The 23,882-nt window shown below is 43.1% G+C and overlaps 1 long non-coding RNA gene across 2 annotated transcripts; it reads right to left on the bottom strand.

The window, feature by feature from the left end:
* Positions 1–3,416: 3,416 nt before the first annotated feature.
* On the bottom strand, positions 3,417–23,781 carry LOC123605343. Of its 2 annotated transcripts, XR_006715730.1 has the most exons (4): positions 23,452–23,781; positions 23,051–23,174; positions 20,298–20,499; positions 3,417–3,461 (listed from the first exon to the last, which is right to left on the bottom strand). It is a non-coding gene; the product is annotated as an uncharacterized LOC123605343 (long non-coding RNA). The 2 variants fall into 2 exon arrangements; XR_006715729.1 differs by lacking the exon at positions 3,417–3,461 and having other exon boundaries at positions 19,851–20,499.
* Between the last annotated feature and the right edge of the window lie 101 nt (positions 23,782–23,882).

Here is a 23,882-nt window from a genome sequence, read left to right as displayed (position 1 = left end):
CTAAGCCGAAGCCAGGCGCTTAACCACCCAGGTGCCCTTCTTCCAGTACTTTTGTACACGTAACTATTTCAATTATCTGGGATTCAATTTGGTGCAAAATGTGAGATAGGGATAAGTTTTTGTTTTCTTGTTGTTTTTTCCAAATGGCTAATCGCTTATCATAATAACACTTACTAACTAGTAATTCTCTTCACTTCCAGTAATGTTTTCTAGCGGTGCAGACTGTGAGCATGCATGCTTGGTTGCTGTTGTTTTAAAATATGTGCATAAATCCATGCCACTTTTCTCTTCAAAGGATGGAATTTAACTCCCCTCTCCTTGAGTGTCAGCTGGTCTTAGAAACATAATAAAGTAGGGGCGCATGGGTGGCTCAGTCGGCTAAGTGTCCGACTTTGGCTCAGATCATGACCTCACAGTTTGTGAGTTCAAGCCCCACATTGGGCTCTGTGCTGACAGCTCAGAGCCTGGAGCCTGCTTCAGATTCTGTGTCTGTCCCTCTCTCTCTCTGACCCTCACCCACTCATGCTCTGTCTCTGTCTCTCTCTGTCAAGAATAAATAAACATTAAAAAAAAAAAAAAAGAAAGAAACATAACAAAGTATAATGGATGGTGTAAGTGCTGGTGTGTGACTCATGAGGCTAGGTCATAAGCGACATGCAGCTTTCTTCTTGCTCTTTCTTAGATCATCCACCCTAGAGCAGGGCAGCTACCAGATTCCACAGCCCCCACAAGTGCAACAGGGAACCTCTGCTCCCTCAGAGCGCCCCAGGTCTGTCGGGGAGGCGCTGAGAAGAGCCTCACAAGAGCACACAAACCAGCCTATCTCTGTAGTCACCAGGCAGCTTCTTGCCTTTTTTTTTTTTCTCTTTAGCACCACTGCTTCCTGACTGCGGCTTAGGAATCCCATTGGAAAAGCATCGCTTCTGCATAAACCATCGAGAGAGGCCCGGGAGCAGAGTGTTTCCTGGGGGTTGAGGATGGAATTGCTTCTGAGCTACAGCAGGCCACCTGGGTCCTTGAGTGGCTCTGCTTTGCCCTGAATTTTGGGGTGTCCAGCTTGAATTGATCTATCAGTTTCTTTCTATAAGTCCCTCTCTCTGTAGAGTGCTCAAGGCAAGCCAAAGGAGTAGGTACGGACACAAGTCCTTGTATCTGCTTCCAGACATTTATCGTCTCTCCCACAGAGAAACGTCCCGTTAATTAGATGGAGCCATGGAGCTCCATGGAGATATGGATTAGAGCCCTAACAGCAACCAAGACGCAATGCTCTGTTATTCCCCAAACCCTTTTTATAGACCTCACCTAAGAGACCCCCTTTGGTCTCTGTCTCACCTAGTTAGCACTTACCTTCTCACAGATAACACATTCCCCTTCCTTGGTCCAGATATCGCTTCCTTAAAAAACCCAGCAGCTCCCTCTCTGCCCCAGGCACATGACCTGCCTGAGTTTCTGCATTAATAGCTGACCTAGCATTCTTAGAGAACCAGTGTCTCTTGCGCATCAGATCTAGGAAGGAGCAACTCTGTGTTCTAGAGAATATTCTCTTGCCCTCTTGCCTTCAAAATGGCATTCACTGAAAAGAGAAGGGTTTTGCTGTCAAGACCGGGGACGAAGCCGCTCAGAGAGACAGACAGGCAGCCTTCAAAACACGCATACGAGCCTTTTTAACAAGCAACTCCACTGTTGGAAAAAATTTAAAGACAAGAACAAAGATTTAATGGCAAGGGTGCTCATTACAACACTGTGTATAAGAGTGAAAAATTGCTAATAGCCTAAACGCTCAAGACTAAGGGTACTGATAGATTATGGCACATCCATAAAATGGAATACCATTTAGCTTTTAAAAACTGCCCTGTAGATGAATGTTCATGGGCATGTAAAGATGGGCATTGTACATTGTTAGCAAAAATTACTGTAGTTTGTCATTTTTTTCAGTATACACGCTAATAAATGTAGGATGGATATTCGTCAAAGATTAACAGGAGTTGACTTGAGATGATGGGTATTTTTATTGTCTTCATTTTGCCTGTGTACGTGTTCTACACATCCTCTAGGTGGGTGTCTGTCACCTTGTAAAGAGAAGAAAATTGTAAGAATTATTTTCAATTCAAAATCTGACTGCCTCTCTACAAGACCAGCTAAAAGCAAAAGGACTGGCAAGACCAAGCGCCAATGAGGATATAGGACTACCAAAACTCTCGTCCACAGCTGACAGGAGTGCAAAGTCTAACAACCACTTTGAAAAAATGTCACAGGATATTACTACAGCAAAACAAGCATCTGCCCCATGACCCAGCCATTCCTTTCCTGGGTTTATACCAATAGAAGTGTCTGTTTATGTACACTAAGTACACACACAAAATCATTACAGCTAATTAACAATAACTTTACTAACAACAACCCAAATCTGGGAAAACACTAGTGTTCATCAGCGATAGACTGGGTGAAATAAACTGTTGCCTACTAATACCACAGAGTACTACAGAATACTGAAAAAATAAGCCTCTACAACATGGTGGAACATGAATGAACTTCACAGATCTAACGTTGATCTGTGTACACACATTATTCTATTTACATGAAGGCCAAGAACAGGCCAAATGAAGCTATGATAGAGATCAGGATAAGGGTTACCTGGGGGGTATTGATGGGAAAGGAACATGAGGGAGACTTCTGGGATGCTGGGAATGTTCTATACCAGCACTGTCCAAAAAACATATAACGCAAGCTGTCTATGCAATTTAACATTTTCTAGTAGCCATATTTATTTATTTTTTATTTTTTATTCCAGAGAGAGAGTGTGAGCTGGGGAGAGGGACAGAAGGAGAGAGAGAGAATCTTAAGTAGGCTCCACACCCAGCACAGAGCCCGAGGTGGGGCTCAATCCCACGACCCTGGGATCATGACCTGAGCCAAAATCAAGAGTCAGACACTCAACCAACTGAGCCGCCCAGGTGCCCCCAGAAACAGTGAAGTTTAATTTTAGGGATATATTTTTATTTAATATCCAAAATATTGTCATTTGGACATTTAATCACTAAAAATTATCAATGATATATATTCCTTTTTTTGTACTAAGTTGTTGAAAGTGTATTTTATACCTACAGCACATCTCAATTCTAACTAGCCATGCTTCAACTGCTCAATAGCCACACATGGCTGGTAGCTACCATATCAAAAGCCACAGGACTGTACCTTGATTTGAGTCGTAGTTTCATAGGTATATACTTACATAAAAATTCATGATACTGTACATTTAAGATATAAAAATGATATGAAGTATGAGCGCCAGGCTGGCTCAGTCAGTTAAGTGTCCGACTTCAGCTCAGGTCATGATCTCCTGATTCGTGGGTTTGAGCCCTGCATTGGGCTCTGTGCTAACAGCTCAGAGCCTGGACCCTGCTTCGGATTCTGTTTCTCCCTCTCTGTCTGCTCCTCCCCCACTCATGCTCTGTCTCTCCCTCTCTCAAAAATAAACATTTAAAAAAATGTTAAAAGTTATACTTCAATAACATAAACAAATACATTTTTAAATAAACCTTTAAAAAAAGAGGGTTTAAGAGACACTTCGAGCCAAGAGAAGCAGCCTACGGCTGCCTAGCTCAGTTGACCAGCCCTCTCTGGAACTGAGGATACCTGTCAGAGTTCTAAGGGCAACCTCACAAGTCAGCTGACTTGTCTGCACTGTACAGGCTAGATCCACGGTGTGGGGGAGCAGGGTGAAACCAGCAGGGTAATAGAAGGAAAAACAGAAACTTGTGGAGAAGGCTCCAATGCTAATAGGAGTGTGGGATGATTCTCATAAACAGAGTGCCTTCTTGCGGGGTTTGACCCCAGAGTTGAAGAGCATGCTCTGGGACTCACATAGAAGATGGCCAGGAAAATTCCCAACCCACTGGCCAGGAAGGTCCCCAAGGCCGTGGCTGACATTGGTTCCACTCAAGCCTGACAGAATCTACCTCCAGAGTTTTACTTGGAACACCATAACTTAGGCCTGTGCTCCTGAGGTAGAGTAAATATACCTGATGATTTCTGTAACATTTTTCTCACTAGTTATGTACTTATTTAAAATTGTGTGTGTAGGGGCTCCTGCTTGACTTTGTCGGTGGAGCCTCTAACTCTTGATCTTTGGGTTGTGGGTTCAAGTCCCACAGTGGATGTAGAGGTTACTTAAAAATAAAATCTTTAAAAAAATTGTGTGTATATAAGTACGTGTGTATATAATGGAACATGAAATCTATGATTTCATAGATAACAACTGATTAGAATAATGCTAAAGTTTAAAAAATGACTAAAAAATATTAAGTAATAACACAGACAGTACATGGATAATAGCAACCAAAAAACTAATGAAGTGGTATGCAATCTTTGAATTTTAGAAAACAGTGCTTTATATACAATCCTCCCTTCATGAAATGATACTGAATACCCAGGCTTTTTGGGGTGGGAGAAGCAGAGGTATTTAAGGGACTGGTCCATGTGGATGAATCAAGTAGAAAAAAAAGATGAACGATTTGTTTAGAATGTCTGTAAGAGGCATCAGAAACTGCCTAGTTGGGGGCTGCCTGGCTGGCTCAGTCGGTTAAGCGTCCAACTTCGGCTCAGGTCATGATCTCAACCGTTTGTGGGTTCAAGCTCAATATAGGGCTCTGGGCTGAGAGCTCGGAGCCTGGAGCTTGCTTTGGATTCTGTGACTCCCTCTCTCTCTCTCTGCCCTTCCCCTCCCCTGCTCATGCTCTGTCTCTCTCAAAAAATAAATAAACATTAAAAAACAAAAACAAAACCCACAACTGCCTGGGTGGAAGTCAAAGGCAATTTTCTAGGCAAACCCAGGCCTCAGAGAAAACAACCGGGGCAGGTTTCTCCAGAGGGGTTTATGTTGTAGTCATGATAGAAATTCTTTGTTCTCCTGGGGCAAAGGACAAGGCCCCGACTCCTCACCCAACCAAAGCCCAGAGCCATGCATTTTCCAGATCAGCAGATCTCTAGACATGGCACTTCCTGTTTGTCCGGGAGCCCTCAGACAAAACGACTGCTTGCAGGGCTGATCCACGGCTGAAGGTCTGACAGAGAGCAAAGTCAGGGGAAGCGCACATCCGTAAATACTGAATTGGTGAGCAAAAACAAAGAGCAGTACCCTAACTTCGAGTGGTTGCTCCCTTTTTTAAGTCTGTTAGTACATCGATTTTGGGAATTTGTCTTTTCCTATCAATATTCTGAAAGTCTTTTCTTTCTGATCTTTTTTCCTGGTTCTGACCAGAATGCTTCCCAACTGGGAAAGGACTAGCTTTGTATATCAGGGCCAACCTGCAGGGTCTTTGGAGGAAGCAAAGAAGTAGGGGTTTTAACTGGCATTGAGTTCCTCAAGGGCCCTCAGCATCCACTGAAGAGAAGCCTGCCCACCTCCAATTCAGAAAGTGCACAGGGGTTTCCGCTCTATTTCTCCATGCCCTTTGAGTCTAAAGCCCTGTGTGGAGGAGCCGCTGAAGGAACACAAAGATGTCACCACCTTGTTCTTAAAGAAGCTCAGTCCAATTGGGAGCAGAGGAGAACAAAAGTGTAAAAAAGGCAGAAGGAAGCCAAGAAGGAAGGAGTGGGCTGAGGAAAGAACCAGCCACCTTCACAGCCCCAGTCTGGTCCACAGGACAGATTTGGGGGATGAATTTTCTATCCCTCCTCCGAGCTCCCCGCCATATGGAAGAGCCCATAACAGTCGTGAAAATTTGTTTCTATTCATTGTCCATTTACAGTGTGACAGGCACTGTGCTGAGTGCTGTCCATGCACTATCCCATTTGGCAGAGAGGTTGCGAGCACAGGCTCTGGAGCTACTCATTCAGCCAACGTGTTTTATTGAGAAACTACTATGCGCCAGGTGCTATTGTAGGTACACCGGGGAAATGGCAGTGCCAAGGCCAAGTTCTTACCCTAAGAAGTTACAGCAGAGGCTTCACTTGGACCAGATCTGTGTTTCAAACCTGTCTCTGCTTTTCAGTGGATGATTGACCATTATTAGCTCCTTGAGCCTCAGTCTCTAAATCCATGAAATGACCACCAAAAAAAAAGAAGAAGAAGAAAGAAAAAGATTTGCCTTAAATGTCTGTGTGAGGATTACATGAAACACACATGTAAAGTTCTTAGAGCAGCACCCAGCAGATAGCACAGGCTCAATTAATACTGGCTATTATTTACAATCCCTGAAGTAGGTACCTTTATTGCCCCCCCCTTTTTTTTACTGTAGTAAAATATACATAAAATAAAATTTACTACTTTAACCATTTTTAAGTATACAGTTCAGTGGCACTAAGTACATTGACACTGGTATGCAAATGTCACCACCAGCCATCTCCAGAATTTTTTCCATTTTCCCAAACTGAAACTCCCTTCCCCATTGCCTCCCGTCCCTGGCAACCACTGTTCGACTTTTTGTCTCTGAATTTGACTACCCTAAGTACCTAATATAAATGCAATCATATAACATTTATCCTTCTGTTACTGGCTTATTTCACTTGGTATAATGTCCTCAAGATTCATCCATATCGTAGCATGTGTCAGAATTTCCTTCCTTTTAAAGGCTGAATAACATTCCACTGTGCGTACAGACCTCATTTTGTTTAACCATTCATCTGTCAGTGGACACCTGGATAGTTTCTACCTCCTGACCATTGTGGATAATACTGCTATGAATGAAGGTGTACAAGTGTCTTTTCAAGTCCCTGCTCTCAATGCTTTTGGGTATATGCCCACAAGTAGGATTGCTGGTTCATATGGTAATTCCATTTTTAATTTGGAGGAACTACCATACTGTTTTCCATTCCCACCAGCAGTGCACAATAGTTCCAATTTCTCCACATCTTCATCAACACTTCTTATTTTCTTTTTCTTAAAATAACATCCCATGGGTATGAAGTGGTATCTCATTGTGGTTTCAATTTGCATTTCCCTACTGGTTAGTGATGGTGAGTATCTTTTCTTGTGCTTATTGGCTTTTGCATATGTTCCTTGGAGACATGTATATGCAAATCCTTTGTCCATTTTCCAGTTGGGATTGTTTGTTTTTGTTGTGTAACCAAGTTGTAGCAAGGTGTTTTACATGCATTTATTCCTTTCTTCCTACAATGCTCCTAGAGCCTCCTCTTAATCCTCCAGCCAGGCACAGACTCAAGCCCAGCCTCCTCTCCTGGCACCCCAAAGCAAGCCAGACTGATAAATGAAACTTGCAACAGCAGCTGGAGAAAAGAAAACAAAGCAGAAAGAAGGGAGGGAAGGTCAGCCAAAGAGATAAATAAACAGGCTCCAATTCTCTCAATCCAGGGCATGCTAAATTAGGTCCAAAATAACAGCACCTCAAATCCAAAGGAAAACTGATTCATGTGAATTTCACTTTGAATTTCACAAGGGAAATGGGTCTTTCACATTCTAGGAGCATTCTCTCTGCCTCCCCTATGATGAAAGAGTAGCAGCAAAGACCAAAAGAAATAAGAAAAAGGGTGAGGGGCCTGGAAGGAGGGTAGGTCCTATGCAATCAGCCTCTGTGAGCAGAATCGTGTCTGGTGGAAGGAGGGACAGTGATCGCTCCCCCATTGCATTCTCCAGAGGTGGACCCTTAGAGCACTAATGTAATAATTAAATTGATGTTAGAAAGTCAAGTGAGGCCATGATGAAAAGCTGTTGCAAGGAAGACATATAAATGCAGAACAGAAGACCCCTAGGGGGTGCCTGGCTGGCTCAGTTGGTAGAGCATGTGACTCTTGACCTTGGGGTTGTAAGTTTGAGCCCCACACTGAGTGCAGAGATTACTTTAAAAAAAAAGAAAGAAAGAAAGCATCTAAAAAGATGGCCATCCACAAAGCATTTTTTAAACATAATTGCTCCTTGTGGTGCCTGGGTGGCTCAGTTAGTTAAGCATCCAACTCTTGATTTCAGTCCAGGTCATGATCTTATGGTTCATGAGTTTGAGTCCCACATCAGGCTCTGAGCTAACAGTGCAGAGCCTACTTGGGATTCTCTCTCTCCCTCTCCATCTACCCCTCCCCGCTGCCTCAAAAAATAAACTAAAAATAAATAAATAAATACATAAAAATAGTTGCTCCTCTTGTGGTAGGGCCCCCTCCTTAAGGAAAGAAAAAAGAGAAAACAAATCTCAAGGCAACCTGGCTATATGCATATGTGACAACATCCCTCATGACCTTGTAACGTGAGACCACTTAATCAGACTACATGTTTGTGTGTTGCTATACATGGGAGACAAAGAAATAGCAAGTATATAAAAAACTACACCACATGACATTCCGGGCTCAGTTCTTTGGGTACAAACCCAACTGAGCAGTGCTGGCCCGAATAAAGTTGCTTCCTGGAAAGAAAAGACTCAGCGTCACGACTCTGTGTGAGAATCCTGCTACACTCTGACAGTGACCCCAGCCTTACCCTAGTCTCTTTGTTCTTGATATTAGAATTAGACTATAGCTCTTCACCAGAAAACATGCTAAATGCAGGTTCATGGGCACCATCTCCAGAAATATTGCCCCCGTGTGCCTGAGATGGGGCCCAGGAACCTACCTTTTGGCCCAGCTGCCCATTGTGACAGTGACGTCAATGGTCAGAACCTGTTCTTTGAGCCCTTCTGGCTACTTTCAGCAGCAGAGACAACCCTGGGCTTTCCCCGGTCTATGGGACAGCCATCATGGTCTCCACATCCCCTTTCTCTCCCCAGATCCCAGATTCCTGAGACTGCAAACAGAAAAATTAGGGGCCGATCACTTATTTACCCCACGACAACAGCATTTTTTCCTTCTTAAAAAAATTTGCTTAGAGATGCTTTTAATTTTTAAGCACTTGCCCCTAAGTCTTTGCCGCATAAAGAGTGTGAGGGAAAAATTTGGCAGATGGCATTTGGGGGAGAGATGGAAAGCATCTAAGAGCCATGCAAACTGATCATCACTGAGCAATGAAGATAAAGGGAGAATCATAACCTAAAGTTACAGTAGGAATAGGATTCTACATACTGGTCAAGGTCACACCCATTATAACTGTAATAATGGCTCATGAATCTCATGCCAGGCCCTGGGCTAAGTGCTTTTCACTAATTTATTAAAAATATATTTAAATATGGGGGCACCTGGGTGCCTCAGTCAGTTAAGTGTCCAACTCTTGATCTCTGCTCAGGTCTTATCTTAGGGCTGTGAGCTCAAGTACCACATCCAGTGTGGAGCACACTTAAAAAAAAAAATATATATATATATATATGAAAATATATATATAAAAAAATATATATATATGAAAATATATATATATGAAAAATATATATATATATGAAAAACTACATAAATAATTATAAAAATGTAAACAGAGGCTGCATTTACAGATGGTCTCAGGTCATTCAAGCAATGTAGCCTTGTGGTTTTAGCACATGAGCTGTAAACAGCCTTAGGTTCAAATCTTGGTTCTGTCATTCATCAACTATGTGACCTTAGCAAGAAACCTCTCCTGGCCTCAGTTTGCTCATCTGTCAAATAAAGAAGCATGTAGCTCACAGGGCTGCTCTGCTGATGAAGTGAAATGATAAATGCAAAACTCTTAGCACGGTCTCTGGTACGTAGTAAAGCAACTTAAGAGTGTTTATTACCATTATTGCTGCCAGAGTGGAGGGCGAGTCCTGACCTAAAGTAGGGCATGTTGGGCCAGTACCCACTTCTAACTTCATACATCTCCAACAAAGATCTAGAGAGATCCAGGGAACACTGCTAGGCCAGAGTAGTCACTGAGGTGGCACCCAGAGCTGGAAGCTGGCAACCTCTCGTCTTCACGCTGGATGACTCTCCCTTCCCAGATGGCATGGCCCAGAACTGGCAGAAGACCTTATAAAATAGGTTGCTTCAAGAATTAAATAAACAAGCAATGCCTGGCACATAGCAAATGCCCAATCACCGTTAAGCATTGTTATTATCATCTATAATTTTATAAGACATTTGCTAAGAACACGACCGCAATAACAATTAGCATGATTGTTAGCATAGACTCTTGGAGTTTGGACGTCTTGGGTCTGGAAGCCCAGTCCTTTCACTGTTCCCTAATAACAGCATTCCACCTTGTTTTGGACGAACTTCAGCCCTCCATCCCACGGTCCTGGCGGGGCTGCCAATCACAGTCCTCTATTCCAGACCCTGACAGTCCCGTTAAGCCTCATCAGTCAGAGGCCACCAGGAAGGAGCCTGCAGTGATGCAATCATATTTCTTGTCTTGATGTGGTGAGGTGGGGCCTTCCACAGGACTGCTCGTGTTACTCTTTAGGACTCAGGATTGAGAAAAGCAGAGTTAACTGGGGATTGAAAGCTGTTGTGTCATGAGGGTGGCTGAGTAGTTGGTTGTCCTCCGTAACAGATGAGAATGGCAAAGAAGGCCTTTGTCACAGATCAGAAAGCATCGGTCACCCAAAGAGAGGTCCTTATGACATTTCATAGTTTCTACATGACTTTGGGAGAAAGTGTTTCCTGTTGGCTTTCCAGCTGGCTTTATCTTCTCTGTCCTCCTGGCTTCATTCTTGGGCAGTGCAAGCTGATTTTCACTGTTAGTTCCAGACCCAGTTTTGCTCTTTCAGCCCCAGGAGTGACTTCAGACAGAGACACTTTTCCTCAAGACATGTTACTGGTATTTGCTAGAAAATTGTCATAATGAGAATTCAAACCTCTGATGACCATAACATGAAGAAACCCCCAGGAGTCGTGCAAAGACCAACCTACAGTGACAGGCAGCACCTGTAGTGGCACTCAGGCCCTGAGCTGCGGCAGGATGCTCCGGGAGCCTGGCAGGGTGCCCTCAAGTGGAGACGAGGTCGGAGCATGGGAGCAGAGCCCCAGGGGGGTGCAGATCCATGGCTGCTGGTGCTAACATGCCTATAACGGCCTGGTGTCTTCCCGGCCTCCTGGAGGGCTGAGTGCTTAGTTACTTTTGCGATTCTGGGAGCCATTGCGATCTTTTTTCCAGGAATATCTGTTAAACCAAGCCACTCAGTTTCTGCTGCTTTCCACTCCAGAACCCTAAATGACATATCTCTTTCTGTAGGCCCTGTGTTTGCTGCTGGGGATAGAGAGGAATGGGCTGCAGTCCTACTTGGACATACTCACTGACTACTTGTGACTAAAGGGAGTGATTATGCTCATGACAAAAAGATTCTTGCTTTTGGGGCTCCTGGCTGGCTCAGTTGGTAGAGCATGTGACTCTTGACCTCCGGGTTGTAGGTTCAAGCCCATGTTGGGTATAGAGATTATTTAAAAATAAAATCTTTAAAAAAATAAAGATTCTTCTACTCCTGAAATCATTGTTGCACTATATGCTAACAAATTTGGATGTAAATTTTAAAAAATAAAATTAAAAAAAAAATTCTTGGGGCACCTGGGTGGCTGAGTCGGTTAAGCGTCCGACTCTTGATTTAGGCTCAGGTCATGATCTCACAGTTTGTGGGTTTGAGCTCTGTATCAGGCTCTGTGTTCTCAGCACAGATTCTTGGGGATTCTCTGTCTCCCTCTCTGTCTGTCCCTGCCCTGCTTACTCTCTCTCTCTCTCTCTCAAAATAAATAAGCTTACAAAAATCCACTCCTGGGTCCTCCCCACACCACCCCATTTTCCTTCCATAGATCCGATGAAGGCTTTCTCTGACCCCAGCACCTGGCCCACAACAGTCTCAGCAGATGCAGTGAAGGGATGGATGGATGGATGGATGGACAATGGGATCATCTCCATTTCTACACATAAGGAGACAGTCTCAAAGAGGCTTACAACTAGGCCACACACCTAGTATCAACAAGTGGTAGAACAGAGATTCAAAACTACGCCAGCCTGTGTCTTCACTACACCACACTGTGTTTCTCTTGTTCGCCCTGGAAAGGAGCTCTCTTCTTTGCTTGGATAAGGGAGAGCCAAGGTACCAAGAAAAGACTCCAATGTCAAAATAGCACATTCCAATTTGGGGGTTCCTCAAAAAGGTAAACATAGACTTACCATGTGACCCAGCAATTCCACTCCTAGGTGTAAACCCCAAAGAACTGAGAACAGCTATTCAAGTACGTGCACACACATGTTCACAGCAGTGGTTTGAGTGGTTTTTTATTTTTTAAAATTTACTGCACTCCAGCCCGTCCTAACAGTTAGCTTGCTTCAAGCTTATGCATTCCTTGCTTGCTAGCCTGTCCCTTGATGCACAGCAGAAACAACTTACTTTCCTTGACATTTGCAGACCACTGGTTTTGGGGCATGAAGAACCAAACTTTTCCAGAAGATAAGCCTTCGAAAACAGCTGCCACTGATCCAGCAAGTCTGTGAAGGGTCATGTCCACATATGAGTAACCACATGGGCTTCTCTTGGGTGTAGCCCCCCCCCCCCCTTTCCAATGCTTTCTCCTTTAAACTCTACAGCTTCCCCTGGACAGGGAAGATGGTCTTTGAGACATTAGCCTACCATCTTCCCAAGTTGCCAGCTTCCTGAATAAACCAACCTTTCCTTTCCTTCCATCATTCCTCTCTTGATTTTCAAGCGATGAGCAGGTGAACCTAAGTTTGGAACTGGTTCTCTGCCCTGTAACATTTATAATAGTCAAAATGTGGAAATAGCTCAAATGCCCATCAATGGGTGGATAGATAAACAAAGTGTGGTATATGATATTATGGAATCTAATAAAAGAAAAAAGCATGGAGTACTGATACCTATTACAATGTGGATAAACCCTGATAACAACATACTAAGTGAAAGAAGCCAGACACAGGTCATATATTTTATGATTCAATTTATATGAAATATCCAAAATAGGTAAATCCACAGAAACAGAACACAGATTTGGCGGCTAGAGGGGCTGAGAAGAGGGAAGAATGGAGGGAAACAGCTTAATGAGGAGGTGGGTCCTTTTTGGGGTAAGGAAGATGTTTTGAAACTAAATAGAGGTGATGGCTATACAACACTGTGATTGTACTAAATGCCACTGAATTGTTCATTTTGAGATAGTTAGTTTCATGTCATGTGAATTTCACCTCAATTAAAGAAAATCACATTCCAAGAGTCACACTAACACTCAAACATCAAATGTCTCCCATGGTACCTCTCCCAGTCCCAGGCACACAGTAGGTGCTCAATGAATGCTTGGTGCTTTTTAACTGGCTTTTAGGCTGTGTTGGATAAGCCCTCTTTTGGAGGAAGTATGATTGAATGGCTAAGACTGCCGACAGCTGGGTTCAAGCCCCAGATCACCCATTTACATGACCTCGGGTGAAATTCTAAACCTCTGTATACCAGTTTTCTCGTTAGTAGAATTGGAATAACTGTGCCTACCCCATAGAGTTGTTCTAAGGACTGACATGATAATGCACGCAAAGCACTTAGCACAGTCCACATAACACAATACCTTCTCAGCGAACATCAGCTCCTAGGATGACAGTGATTATCTGCTACAGTGGGTTCTGCTCCCAAACTCTCCGTTTCCCAGTGCTTATCATACTCTAACACATTCTGTGCTGTAGAAAACTGGTTTTGCCAGGAAAGAAGCTATTCTTCTCAAGGCAGACTGACTCTCCAGGGAGAAGACTTTCAGCTATGAAATTCCAAGGAGGCTATGGAGTACCCTTCTTGTTTGTTTGTTTGTTTGTTTGTCTCCATCAGCAACAGAGAGCTCCCAGGAAGTGAACTCTACACAGAATAATGAGAATGGTTCCTGTTTCCTTTGGCTGCCTGTGAAATTTAGTGCATTTACTGTGAGCTCTGTTTCTTGGTCATATGCTATGTGGGATGACATTGCTTTCCTTTCAGCCCCAGGCTGCTTCCTGTGCTCTGTGATGTGGAAGAGATTTGGAGACGTGGGAAACATCCCACACAGCTGGTCCACCAGCCTCGGAAGTCCACCCTAGAGCAGAAGAGTCACCAGGCTCAGGAAACATCCTGTCCACACCCTCAAACATATCAAACCTGTGCCTTTTATCTATGCCCAGGTCACACACTTGATTTTTGAAACCACTGTTTTAAAAATAATTACAAGTGGGACATCTGGGTGGCTCAGTCCGTTAAGCATCAGAGTCTCGATTTTGGCTCAGGTCATGATCTTGAAGTTGGTGAGATTGAGCCCTGCATCGGGCTCTACGCTGACAGCACAGCACCTGCTTGGGATTCCCTCTTTCCCTCTCTCTCTCTGCCCCTCCCCTGCTTGTGTGCACATACACTCTCTCTCAAAATAAATAAACTTAAAAAAACATAAAAATAATCAGAAGCATTTAGCATAGGTAATGCACTCACAAAGGATAAAAAAAATCAAACAAGGGGCATCTGGGTGGCTCAGTCGGTTGAGCATCTGACTCTTGATCTGACCCTGGGTCATGATCCTAGGGTCATGGGATTGAGCCCCACATCAGACTACGCACTGAGCGTGCAGCCTGCTTGATTCTCTCTCTCTCTCTCTCTCTCTCTCTCTCTCTCTGTCTGTCTCTCTGTCTCTCCCTCTCTCCCCAACTCATGCACACACGCACTCTCTCTCTCTCTCTCTCTCTCTCAAGGTAAAATAGATTTAAAAAATTTAAAAATCAAGCAGTATGAAAAGGAAGACTTCCTGCTTCTTTTGCTTCAGCTTCCCAGCTTTTCAGTTCTCCTCCCCTCAAGGAGATCACCACAACTGTTCTAGAATATCATTCCAGAGATAGTCTATAGGAACATGTATTTATTTCTACCTCCATGACCCTCATGCATACTTCAGTGCAAATGATACCATACCTGGAGTTCTGCATCTTGCTCTTTTATTTATTTAAAAAAATTGTTTTATTTATTTATTTTGAGAGAGAGAGACAGAGAGAGCGAGCAGGGGAGGGGCAGAGAGAGAGGAAGAGAGACAGAATCCCAGGCAGGCTCTGAGCTGACAGTGCAGAGCCCGATGTGGGGCTTGAACTCACAAACCACGAGATCATGACATGAGCCAAAATCAAGAGTCAGACACTCAACCAACTGAGCCACGCAGCCACCCCTAGTTTTTTTAATGTTTATTTTTTGAGGAGGGAGAGGGGCAGAGAGATGGGGACAGAGGATCTAAAGCGGGCTCTGCACTGACAGCAGAGAGGCCAACATGGGGCTCAAACCCACGAACAGCAAGATCATGACCTAAGCCAAAGTCAGACACTTAACTGACTAGGTCAGCCAGGTGCCCCGTCCTTGTTTTGTTTTTTTTTTTTTTTTAACTATGGGGGTAGTCTTTATAGCAGTTCACAGAACTCCTCCTTTTTAACTGCTGCATTATATGCCATCGTATAGATGTGCAAAACTTTATCCAACCAGTTTCCCCATGATGGGCACTTACGTTGTTTCCAATATGCTCCTTTAAGAAGCAGGGCTATAATGAATGACCTTTTAGGAGGAAATGAGAATTACAGTTCCTTCTGTTGGGGGTTGGGGGTGGGGATTCTTCTGTTACTCTTGAACTTTCCCCAGAGTTGCGAGTTTATACAGGACATGTTCTGTACTTTGTCCTGCACTCTCTATTAACTATCTATTAACTTTCAGGATGCCCTGAACGTATTGAGCTTTTTATTAACCTATTTTTAAAACTAATTTATTATCATTTTATTTTTTAAATGTTTTTATTTATTTTGAGAGAGAAAGAAAGAGCATGAGCAGGGAAGGGGCAGAGAGAGAGGGAGAGAGAATCCCAAGCAGGTTCCGCATTGTCAGTGCAGAGCCGACACAGGGTTCCATCTCACTAACCAGGAGATCATGACCTGAACTGAAATCAAGAGTGGAACGCTTAACCGACTGAGTCACCCAGGGGCCCCCATTTTTTTTTTATTTTAGAGAGAAAGAGGGGAGAGGGGCAGAGGGAGACAAAGAGAATCTTAAGCAGTTTCCACGCTGATTTGAGCTGAAATCAAGAGGAGGATGCTCCACCAACTGAGCCACCCAGGTGTGCCATGTACTCAGCTTTTTAAAACTAAGTTACTAAAAAGTTTCAGTTATTTTTCCTCCACCATAATTGGTATTTAAATCAATTAAATGGCCACACTAACTGAAAAGCATAACTCTACCAATATAGATCTGGACAACCCCTTATGGTCTCCGCAGGTTTAACTGAGGTAATTATAAAAGGGAAGGCTGCAAATTAAAGGTACTTATTTTCACATTCAGGAAAGGAAAATACTGTTCTTTGGCTAAAGTCCCAAGCGGTGAACACTACCCACCATTAATAAAAAATAGCGATTTTTGTTCTGAAAATCAGCCAATCAGCGATACTCACCCCGGTAACCAGGCTTCAGAAAGTGAGAGATTCGAGGAAGGAGAGCCCCATGCCTCTGAAAGCCAGCCAATCAGTGACAGCCCTGTGCTCCTAGACAACAGCCAATCAGCAAGTCCCTCATTCCACAGTCCAGGCTTCAAAGTCAGCAAGTCAAAAGCAGCCTTGCCCTAGCGATACACGAACACAGCTGAGGGTCCTTAAATTCCTAAATAATTCCTCTTCTGAAAGTCCACCAGCTCCTTGTCACACTCCCCCCAACCCTTACAGAAAATCAGCTCTAGCTTTGTTCAGGAGACTTGGCCGTAAAAGCACACGTCTCACTTTCAAGCAAACATGAAGTTCATCTTTGTGCGTCAGACATAAAGTTCAATTTAATATTAGTTTGCAATTATGCAGCCCTTTTAACATCTGGACCCCTGTTTATGATTGGTTGTGAGATCAGACTTCGGAGTGCAGGTGCATTGTTGCACCTGTGAGCTCTTCACATTCAATCTCTTTGACTCTTGGACTGTTTCTATTGTCTATTTTTTATTTGTGTATATTTGAACCCCCCCACAAACAAAAGCAACCATAAATTTTGTGAACTTTCTGAGCATAGTCATTTAGTGAGCGAGGAAAAATTCCTTTTAAGGTTTCCACGGTGTGCAATTGGTCATTTCATATTTTAAAAATGGTGGAAAGCCACATATAAACCAGCATATGGTAACAGCTACGCATAAGAGATGTATGGCTTCCTCAACTAGTGTTAAGGGGAGTGATAAACAGATTTTTTTAAAAGAGAGATTCAGGTTAAAATGATAAAATACTTGCAGCAGAAATGTAATGGACTTCCACACTGTGTATCATCATCAGTCTTCAAGCTCAAATAACCATTCAAAGATACTACTGCTGAAAGTGTTTTCTGATTCTAAAATTGTAAGAAAATTTTCAAATAGTAGCATCCACTTCTATAATAAAATTGTAAAAGCTGTATTTAGTATTGTTGAAATGATGAAAGATCTAAATGTCTCACCTTATGGCATAGCCACAGTGCAAGTAATCTCAAGGCAGAAACAACTTTTCTTTTGTGCAATATTTTTCTGGTTAAAAAAGCTTGCTAATAGGGCTATTCTGAGTAGAATCTCTTCCAGATAAGACCTCAGAAAGTTTCTGCAAATTTATGCAGAAACTCTTTTACTGAGTTCATCACACACACACACAGTTCACCACACACACACACACACACACACACACCCCAAAAGGGCCCAGGAAACTTCTGGAGGTGATGGAGATGTGTATTACCTTGCCTGTGGTGATGGTTCACGGAGGTATGCATATGTCCGAACTCATCAAATCACATACATGAAATATGTACAGTTTTATTGTGTATATAAAAAAAGAACTGTTGAAAATTTTTTTACTGCTTTTGTTGGAGATAATATGAACATAACTTTTGGTGAATGTTTGTATAAGGGTATAAATCCTGCTTATTCAAGGTTGAAGCACAACATAAATAATTCTATGGTTAGTTATCCTGCTGATATTCTGCATAATGCTACTCAACAGTACCTGATGTCTTTTTTAAAAAAAAATTTAATGTTTATTTCTTTTCGAGAGACAGAGCATGAGCAGGGGAGGGGCAGAGAGAGAGGGAGACAGAATCTGAAGTAGGCTCCAGGCTCTGAGCTGTCAGCACAGAGCCCAACATGGGGCTCGAATTCAGGAACCAGGAGATCAGGACCTGAGCCCAAGTCGGATGCTTAATCGACTGAGCCACCCAGTCACCACTCATGTCTTTTTTACTGAGATTGGAGTAACTGTCATGAAATTGCTCTCTTACTTCAGCATTGATACTATTCTAAGTGAGCAATTTAAGGATTTTGATTTTATTGGCATTCAGTATTCTTCATTTCTCTTACATTGAAAAACCATTAATTCTCGTTAACACACAGTTGAGAAAATCCTCCATTTATGTGAAGGACTGAGATGATACTTGAATTCTAAAGAAAAGGGTTTTCTTCTCTAAGAAATACTCTCTAAGAAGCCAGTTGTTGGTTCAAAATTCCTGTTGGCTTTTTTTTTTTTTTAATTTTTTTATTTTAACGTTTATTTATTTTTGAGACAGAGAGAGACAGAGCATGAACAGGGGAGGGTCAGAGAGAGAGGGAGACACAGAATCTGAAACAGGCTCCAGGCTCTGAGGTGTCAGCACAGAGCCTGACGCGAGGCTCGAACTCACGGACAGCAAGATCATGACCTGAGCTGGAGTCGGACGCTTAACCGACTGAGCCACCCAGGCGCCCCCTGTTGGCTTTTTAAATAATGCATTGAATGAAGTTTACTTCTTTTTCTTTTTCTTTCTTTCTTTCTTTCTTTCTTTCTTTCTTTCTTTCTTTCTTTCTTTTTTCTTTCTTTCTTTTTTTTTTTTTCATTTTTTAATGTTTTTCTTTTTTGAGAGAGAGAGAGAGAGAGAGAGAGAGTAGGGGAGAAGCAGAGAGAGAGGGAGACAAAGAATCCAAAGCAGGCTCCAGGCTCTGAGCTGTCAGCACACGGTCCGACCTGGGACTCAAACCAATGAACCCCGTGAGATCATGACCCGAGCTGAAGTCAGTCGCTCAACTGACTGAGCCAACTCAGGTGCCCCTACTTATTTCTTGTTCATAGTTTTCAGTATCAATTTGGCAGTAGGATTGTGCAAATTGAAAGAACAGCTAACAGTGTAATGGAGGTGCTCCATTATTAAGGAACTTGTTGAATGTGTTAAACGAGAATTGATGAAAAACTTGTCCCTTTTATTATCAAAACTCTTGTTAAAAAGTACATTATGTATGAACCAGAAAATAACTTTCAGTCCAGTAGATAACTATTTCAGCACCTGCCATGATTATCTTTTGAAATGGGTTTCATCCATTACAAAATTTGACTATTTTACTTGGATGTTACTCAACACTCTTTTAGCATGGGAACAAGTAGAATCAACATGGGTAACACAGAAGAAAAAACGAACAAAAATTGAAGACCATGCTTTTTGCTGGTGGACATTTTACAAAATTATTGATCAAGAGATGCAGTGGAATCCTGCAGAGTTGGAAAAGCAGGTTATGCTGTGAAAGATGGTATTATGTGCTTCAGCCAATAACATTTGAAGCGCGATGCTCAGGGTTGGTAACTTTTTGCAAGTAGATGTTCCATATGCTGGCTCATAATGCTAATGCTGAGCACGATTTCTCATTAACAAATGTTCACTGCTCAGGAACAGAATAAGTTGAATGTGGGGTTCCTGGGGAGCTCAGTCGGTTAAGCGTCCAACTCTTGATTTCAGCTCAGGTCATGATCTCCCAGTTTGTGAGTTCGAGCCCCGCATCGGGCTCCGTGCTGATAGTGTACGGCCTGCCTGAGATGCTCCCTCCCTCTCTCTCTGCCTCTCCCCTGCTCTCGCTCTCTCTCAAAATAAATAAACTTAAAAAAAAAAAAAAAGAATGTGATCACTGCAGAAATCATGTTAAAATGTAAATGGAACAAAGACTGTAACTTCAGGGAATTTTATAAGCAAATTCTGCAAAACGAGGAACTATTAAGGAGAACCAAATAACCAAGGAAATATAATGAAATAAACAGGTGTGTAATTTAGATACTTAGAATTTATTTCAGATAAACAACTCTGTTTTTAGAATAAGTATGTCTCATGTAATTTTTTTTATCTCAAAGTATATGCAAATAGGCATTAGAAATAATTCAAATTTAACTGTGTCCTGTGTTTTTACTTCTTGAATTGGTGAACACCTTACCCGCAGCCTCTGTGCCTCTGTGCCTTTGATAATCCCTGTCTATAATGCCTTCTCCCTCTTCTTCAAGACCAAATCCTAATTCTCTTTTGAGACCCATCTCAAAATGATCCCTTAGCAATGGCTAACTGTGCCAGGCACTGTTCTCAGTGTCTTACGTCTATTAAGATCATTTGTTCCTCCCCGAGGTAATTATTTGTGGTTATAATAGCATATACTATAAGGAAGATATTTTCATATTTTATGGATGAAGCAACCAGGGAACAGAGAAATTAAGTGACTTACCAGAAGTTACCCAATTAGTAAATGGTAGAGCTGAGATTCATAGCCAGAGAGTGTGGCTCTGAAGTCCATTCCATGATAAGCCATTCACGTCTGTCGAATATGGTTGCCCTTGGAACCCAGCCACCATGTTGGAGGAAGCCCAGGCCACAAGGAGAGGCCCTATGTGAGTGTTCCAGCCGACAGCCAGCATCAACCACCAGGCCTGTGAGCAAATGAGCCTCATGATTCCAGCTCCAGCCTGTGAGTCTTACATTTGAGGCTCCACTGTACCCTGTCTGAATGTCTAGCACATTAGAAATCATGAGAGATGATTAAAAATACATGTTTTTAAAAGGATTCTTCAGAGCAGTTTTAGGTTCACAGCAAAACTGAAAGGAAGGTACAGGGGCACCCAGGGGGCTCCGTCAGTTAAGCTTCCTATTTTGATTCAGGTCACGGTCTCACGGTTTGTGGGTTCCAGCCCCACACTGGGCTCTATGCTGTCAACGCAGAGCCTGCCTCAGATCCTCTGCCCTTCTCTCACTCTGATGCTCTCCCACTCACACACTCTCTCTCAAAAATAAATAAATGTTAAAAAAAAAAAGAGAGAAGGTACAGAGAATGCCCATATACCTCCTGTGCCTACACATGCACAGCCTCCCTGGTTATCACCATCTCCCGCCAGAGTGGTACATTTGTTGGAACCGATGAACTTACACTTATTCACTGTAATCCGCCAAAGCCTATAGTTTTCATAGGGGCTCATTCTTGCACATTCCATAGATTTAGACACATGTATAGAGACATGTATCCACCACTATAGCATCTTACAGAATGGTTTCACTGCCCTAAGAGTTCTCTGTGCTCCACTTATTCATTCCTTCCTCCTCCCTAACTGCTGGCAACCACTGATTTTTTTTTTTTTTTACCATCTCTCTAGTTTTGCCTTTTCCACAATGTTACACGTTTGGAATATTACAGTAGACAGAGCCTATTCAGACTGGCTTCTCTCACTTAGTGATAACACACTTGAGTTTCCTTTCAGGTCTTTTCGTGGCTTGACAGTACATTTCTTTGTAGCCCTTATTGAACTTACTGCTTTTAGTCATTGAGTTTTGGGATAATCTATTGTGCAGCAATAGATAAGTATCCTTCCAGAATTTCCTCTAACTAGCCTCATGGTAAAAAAAAAAAAAAAAAAAAAAAAAAAAAAATTACCTATGTTTTCACTCATCCATTCACCGGGTTATTGAACTTAACGATATATCTGGCTTCAGACATGGCTCAAATGATGTCATCAGGGTTAGGTATCTGTTTTAGATGTTTCTACTTTTCTCATTGGTAGTTCTAAGCTTTCCTGGATTTTACAGCTCCCCCCAATGTATATCCTCAAAATACCAGCATAAGCCCCAAGGAAGACCTGAGTCATCTGCTGTAACGATGAGTCATGTCTTCAATTTCAAGTCACAGAAAACTCTAACAGTTTAAACCATAAGGATATTTGTTATTTACTTAGGAGAAGTCCAGAAGCAGGAGTCCCAGCATTGGTCAAATATTAAGAAGCTCTTTCTAGCCCTCACTCTATCCTTACACTTATTGCCTCATGGTTATAACATGGCTTTTCCAGCTCCAAGCATCACATCTGCCTTCACGGCAAGAAGAAAAGGCAAGGAACAGAGACTGTTTGGCGAGCATGTCACTTTTCTCTGAAAGTAAAGTAACTTCCCAGGGCCATCTTTTTACTTCATTGTCCTGAACTAGGTTACCGGGCCACATCCTGGCTGAGGAGCTGGGAGAGTAGTTAACTTCCAGCGGCCACAGTGGGAAGCCACAAAGGAGAAGGGAGCCTGTGAGCTGCCCTTGGGTTAGCATCTTCCATGTCTGCCTAGCCCTGAATTAATCATGGCCAGGGGCATGGAGCTCTCTAATTGATTAGATCTTAGGCCAAAGGGCAGGGCCAGCTTCACAAAACTCATATGAACCCTGGGGACCGAGCAGGATTTTCTGGGCCTGGGGGCCAGATGTTTACTCGGAACAGGGGCAATGAAAGAGTAGAAAAACATCTGTCACAGGAGAGCTGCAGAATGTTCCACTCTATGGGTGAATCCACAATTCTTTTAATTAGCCCATTTTGGTTCTACAAGAGGACGGAAGGCTGGGTGTGGGTAAGATGAACCCCAGGCATGCAGTGGGAGGAACATGAGGGGGCAGGAGGTTAGGGTAGAGAACATTTGGAGGGTGGAGAGTGGGCTGTAAGGAAGGTGGGAGGAAATAAGGAGTAATGATGGCTGGCCATGAAAGCCAAGCTATACTACTGTATCATCGAATACTTCCAACAGATACATAAGGTCAATGTTACTAATCCCACTCAAACCGTTTGTTCCAGAAGAGAAAATTCAGAGCTGGAGAAGTTGAGTCCTTTGAGTCACTCACTCAAGAACTGGGAATTGACTACACCAGATCCTTCTGATCTGTCCCTAAGCTCTCTGATTCCAGAGCTGCCAGCCTTGACATGGACCTGGAACTGGTTCCCTACAAAAAGGTAATGGGGGTTGGGGTGGAAGGGACAGGCCCGCTTAAAGTCACATGAAGTCATTCTTCCTGGACACACCCGAAGGCAGCTGCTGATGAGCACCACCCCTCCCCCATTTATCTGATGCGTTTGGAGACTGCGGTTGTGAAACATCTACGGTCCTCATGTGGAAATGAGATTTCTGACTGCATTTTTTCCCCCTGCAAATTAGCTCCACCACTCCTTCTCATCAGGGCCTCACCAGAGTAACACCACCTCTATCAAGCTGGCCTGGAGCTGCAGGTGGGCCCACGGGGAGCCGTGAGCCCAATGACAGGAACTGCAGAAGGTGGCCACCTAGCTCATTGTGTGGTGTGTTCCCATTTCTGTAAAATAGAAGCACATTCAAGGAAAAACAATTTGGAAATGTAGTCTAAACTGTTAGCAATGTTATCTTTTTTTTTTTTTTTTTTTACATCCAAGTTAGTTAGCATATAGTGCAACAATGATTTCAGGAGTGGATTCCTTAATGCCCCTTAGCCATTTAGCCCATCCGCACCCCAACAACCCTTCCAGCAACCCTCTGTTTGTTCTCTGTATTTAAGGGTCTCTTATGTTTTGTCCCCCTCCCTGTTTTCATATCATTTTTGTTAGCAATGTTACCTTGAGGTGGAGACCTGGGAAGACCAGGGACCTTCCCTTTTCTCTAGTATAGATTGCTGTAAAGATTAAGCTTTAAAAATAAAGCAAGAAAAATCCAATTATATTTAAAGCAAAGAGGTTGTAATATCTAGGTAAAACCATGACATCTAAAAGTTAACCTGAAGGCAGAGCTAGGCCCAACTCTAGGAGACTCGAAGGAAGCGATTCTGCTCTTCCTGCCCCCACCCTTCCCCAGCACTAAAACTCAGGCCCCAACCCCAGGCCAAGCACTGCATTCCTGGGAGTCACCTGAGGCCCCCAAGTCCCCGGCCTCCTGCACGAACCCAGTCTCCAAGCCTCGCCTCCCACGGCTGTTCCCAGCCCTGCGCGTCCCTGGAGCGGAGATGAAAGGGTGGCTGGCCCCGGCCAGGGCACAGTCCACCGGGAGCCAG

The sequence above is a fragment of the Leopardus geoffroyi genome, chromosome A1 (genome assembly GCF_018350155.1).
Source record: "Leopardus geoffroyi isolate Oge1 chromosome A1, O.geoffroyi_Oge1_pat1.0, whole genome shotgun sequence".
NCBI lineage: Eukaryota > Metazoa > Chordata > Mammalia > Carnivora > Felidae > Leopardus > Leopardus geoffroyi.
The sequence above is the reverse complement of the archived record's forward strand: the minus strand, read 5'-3'. Positions and strand labels throughout refer to the sequence as shown.